The following is a 5,082-nucleotide window of genomic DNA, read 5'->3' on the forward strand; positions in this document are numbered from 1 at the left end:
CTAGTAATCAGAAATCTGTTGATGTTGAGATTAGTCAGACAGTTCCTGTCAAAGTTTCGATTAAAGAACCTGAAGTTAGTAAAAGCGAAACATGTAAGCCGGGTTCGAATGTTAAGATTTCTGTTCCTAGTTCTGTGTCATCAAATTCGGACAAGACATCCGAATCTAGTGAGATAAAAGAAGGGGTAGTGTTACTAAAACGTGGGGAGGAATATAAGCCAACTGAAAAGAACTCTCCCCTAAACCCGTTTGTCCCACCATATGTTAGACAAACGAATAGTAATGCAACCTCAACATCTGAAACAACTGTTGAGACGAAAGTTGAACACAGGAGTTGTTTCAGATGCAATCAAATAGGACACCTGATTGCAGATTGTCCTCTAAATCAGAGATTCAGAGGTATCAGGCCTCCGAAAACTGAGAATAAAACGAATAGTGATTACTATAATGGTAAGAATGCTAACTCACCAAAGTTCAGATATTGGACTAATCCAAGATTTCAAAGAAATCGATCTCAGTTTTTCCCAGTTAACAACCAAACCAACAATTATAACTCAGTTAATTCACTAAGGTTTGGATGGCCTCATAGTCAATTCTCAAGAAGGTATCCTTTCAGAACTTACAGAAACCACTCTCAAACTGCCTTTGGGCAATCAAAGTACGGGATGCCGTTTAACAGATTTAATCGACCCAAGACCAGTTGGTCTTGGGTCCCCAGATTTTAATCTTTTCGTTAACTGTGCAGGAACAGTTGAACAGGACTGTAAACAATCGTTGGGTTGTGGATAGTGGCTGTTCCCGGCACATGACTGGTAACAAGAATTTGTTACACGAATGGAAACCTGTTCAAGGAGGCAGGGTAAGTTTTGCTGGAGAGAGTGGTGGTAGAATTACTGGTATTGGAACTGTGACAAATGGTAAAATGAAGTTAGAGAAGGTGAATTTTGTTGAGGAGTTGAAGCATAATTTGTTGAGCGTGTCTTAGATTTGTGACAAAGAGTACACAGTGCACTTTACTAAAAATGAAGCAATTGTTCTGTATCCTGGTTTCAAGATACCAGAGGCATGGGTGGTGATGAAAGCTCCAAGAGAAAAGAACACATATGTAATGGATATGAGGTCAACTGAGATGGCAACAGAAGAGTCATGTCTTCTGTCAAAGGCAACTGAATCTGAGTCCGAGTTATGGAATCGAAGAATGGGACACATACATCTTCGAAAAATGAACTACATTGTCAAGAATGGGCTTGTACTTGGTGTTCCCTTGAAAAATTTTAACTCTGAAGACCAATGCTTATCGTGCAAGAAGGGAAAGCAAGACAAGAAACCTCATCTCTCCAAGAAGGTTAATTCAATAGTCAGTACCCTAGACTTACTTCACATGGATCTCTTCGGTCCCGTGAGCGTAAAAAGTCTAGGTGGAACATCATATTGCTTGGTAATAACTGATGATTACTCTCGATACTCTTGGGTATACTTTCTGAAGGCAAAAGATGAGACGGTTCAGTTAGTAATTAACCTGATTACCAAGGTTGAAAATATTGTGGGAAGAAAGGTTAATTACATCAGGAGTGATAATGGGACAGAGTTCAAGAACTACCAGATGGAGATGTTCTGCTTACAGAAAGGGATAGACCACCAGTACAGCGCCCCGTATACTCCGCAACAAAATGGAGTGGCTGAGAGGAAGAACAGGACGCTATTGAAGGAGCCAGAACTATGCTGGCTGATGCTAAACTTCCCGTGGTGTTCTGGGATGAAGCTGTTGCCACAGCCTGTTATATCCTTAATCGTGTTTTGACTGTTAAAAGATTGACTAAAACTTGTTATGAACTTATGCATGGTCGAAAGCCAAACTTGAATGGTCTCGAACCATTCGGGTCCCCATGTACGATATTAAAGACAAACTTTAAATTTGGTGAGAAAGCCGACGAAGGTATTTTAGTCGGATATGTTGTTGGGACACCCAACAGAAGAGTCTTTAATTTATCGAACAACAAGGTTGAAGTGGTATGTAACACCGACATCACGAGTTACAAACCACCAAAGCCTAGCACGGGACCCGCTGAAGCTTTTGACTATGATAAACTGTTCAAATCCTTTAATATGCCTTACTTGGATTTTGCAGAAGTTGATGAGAAAATTGCTTCACAGATTCTGTATGATGAGGAAGAAAATATTGTGCAACGTCCACGATACGATGAGTGTCATCCTTCCTCGTCAAAAACCGCTGATATTCCTGATGCCTCTACTGAGGAAGAATTCTACAATCCTTTTCACTCTCAACACCAACCACCCATTGATGAACTCTCTTCGAACTTGGAAAACAATCTGGAAGTCAGTACGGTTCCGACTACTGGAGTTCACAAAAATCATCCTTTGGAGAACGTGATAGGTGATCTGTCTGATGGTGTACAAACAAGACGAAGCTTGAATGAGCACACCTGTGTTTACGCAAGCATTAAGGAAACGGGTATCATTAATGAGTGCTTGTACACCTGCTTCATCAGCCAGATTGAACCAAAGAACTATCAAATGGCTCTCAAGGATAGCTCGTGGGTCGAAGACATGCAAGAAAAGTTAGCTCAGTTCGAGAAGATGGAAGTATGGAAATTAGTTGCAAAACCGAAGAATGTATATGTTATTGGCACTAAGTGGGTCTTTAAGTGTAAGAGAGATGATAAAGGGATAATCATAAGGAACAAGGCGAGGCTGGTAGTAAAAGGGTTTAATCAGCAAGAAGGAGTTGACTACAATGAAGTGTTTGCTCCTGTGGCAAGATTGGAGGCAATCCGACTATTTTTGGCATTTGCTGCACACAATCAGATGAAGGTGTTCCAGTTAGATGTAAAAAGTGCCTTTCTGAATGGTAAAGTCGATGAGGTAGTGTACGTTGAACAGCCTCCGGGTTTCCCTGACCCTGATTTTCCTGATCATGTGTACAAGCTGAGTAAAGCGCTATATGGTCTACATCAGGCCCCTCGTGCCTGGTACGCCACCTTATCGGATTACTTACTTGAGAATGGGTTCGAAAGAGGAAAGATCGACAGCACGCTGTTTGTCAAGAGAAAAGGGCGAGATTTTCTACTAGTTCAAGTCTACGTGGACGACATCATATTTGCTGCATCAAAAGTCGTCATGTGTCAGGAGTTTGAAGAAGTCATGAAAAAGAGGTTTGAAATGAGTGCAATGGGTGAATTAACTTTCTTTTTAGGATTGCAGTTTGATCAGAAGAAAGATGGGATGTTCATCCATCAAACTAAATATGTCCAAGACGTTCTCAAACGCTTCAAGATGAAGGACAACACTCCTTTTGATACTCCGGTTTGCGTCAACCACAAACTGGGTGCTGAAACGGACAGTGATGAAGACGTGGACCCCACCCAATATCGAGCAATCATAGGTTCTTTAATGTATTTAACTGCATCTAGACCTGATATTATGTTTGCAGTTTGTCTCTGTGCTCGATTTCAGGCAAGCCCAAAGGAATCTCACATGAAGGGAGTGAAGAGTATACTGCGGTATCTCAAAGGCAAGCCTAAGCTGGGATTGTGGTACACGAAAGGGGGAGACTTGGATTTGGTCGCTTACACAGATTCTGACTATGGAGGTTGCAATCAGAACAAGAAGTCGACAACCGGTGGATGTCAGTTTCTGGGAGGAAGATTGGTTTTGTGGCAGTGCAAGAAGCAGACCTCTGTAGCCGCATCGAACTGCTGCTCCCAGGTTCTTTGGATACAACAGCAATTGCGCGATTACGGTCTGAATTTCACTCAAACTCCTATTTGCATTGATAACACTGCTGCAATCTTAGTAACTAACAATCCCGTCAAACACAGCAAAACCAAACACATTGACATTCGTCATCATTTTATACGGGATTGTGCTGAGAAGAAATTAATTGTGCTAGAAAAGGTTGATTCGTTAGATAATTTCGCCGATCTTTTTACTAAAGCGTTTGACCGAACTCGTTTTCAAAATCTTGTTGAGTTTAATGGGATGATCAATCCCGAGTAACCGTGTTTCTCGTTTCTATTATTATAAAAAAACATCACTATCGCTTAGAATTATGTCGGTTGCTTTAGTTTGAATGACATATCTTTGGATGTATTTGGTCCTCACTTCTACCAGTAGATTATGAGGATAGCCATTAACCAGATGACTGAAAGCGACTGGGGCGGTTTATGATGTGTTTTTATTCTTTCGCTGAAAAGTAGTCGTTCATACTTAGTTAAAAGGACGCATACTCGTATGTGGTCGGTCCAGCTGATCCTTTGGATCTTCAGGATAGCCGTTTACCTGATGACTTTAACTTGATCGGGGCGATAGAATTTAAAATTTTTTTAGGGAGATGATATAATTTTTCAAGTCTATAACTTCGTAAGAAGTTTCAATACAACGTTTCTAAGAAAATTGATCCAACCTTGGAAAGTGATACACAAACTAATTCTGTGTGCTTAACTAGTGAAGTTATTAGGCTTAAAAGACTCTAGAACAGTCATTGTATGTTATGGTAGCTTTTTATGGTGCGTAAAAGTAGAAGTGATACTAACTAAATATTCTCGATTTAAAGGGAAGACTCATTCAGAATTGTGTATGTCTCCATATACGCCTTTCCGAATGAAAGGCAGAAAAGCGATTACCCAGTCATACACGAGCCCGTGAGTGTTCTGATTTCTGAGAAGATAGTGTGTCAAGTACCTGCAGTGATCCAGATTCGGGACTTGCAGTAGTCTACTGTTTGAAGCTATGTAAATCTTTATAATTAAAAACAAAAAGGGGTTAAGCCTTCTGAAGCCTAGTGTGTTATAATTGTCAATAAAGAGGCAAGAAAGAGAACGGGAAGAAGACTCTAAAAGATCAAGATGTACTTACAGTTTAATCAGACACTACGGGTCGAGGTCAACTCGGGGTGACTTGGGGAAAGCCAAATAAGCTTTGAGAATAGATAGGAGGCTTCACAATCTCTGATGTGTTGTCCGTTTAAATTTTGAGCCTAATTGAACCTAATGCGTATCACAGAGGCGATGAAAACCATACTAAGTTGTTTACCTGCTTACAACCTGTTTCTTTATGTCATAA

This window comes from Bidens hawaiensis, unplaced genomic scaffold (assembly GCF_021521415.1).
Source record: "Bidens hawaiensis isolate Kalapana, Puna unplaced genomic scaffold, B.hawaiensis_p1.1 tig00016747_1, whole genome shotgun sequence".
NCBI classification, from domain to species: Eukaryota; Viridiplantae; Streptophyta; class Magnoliopsida; order Asterales; family Asteraceae; genus Bidens; species Bidens hawaiensis.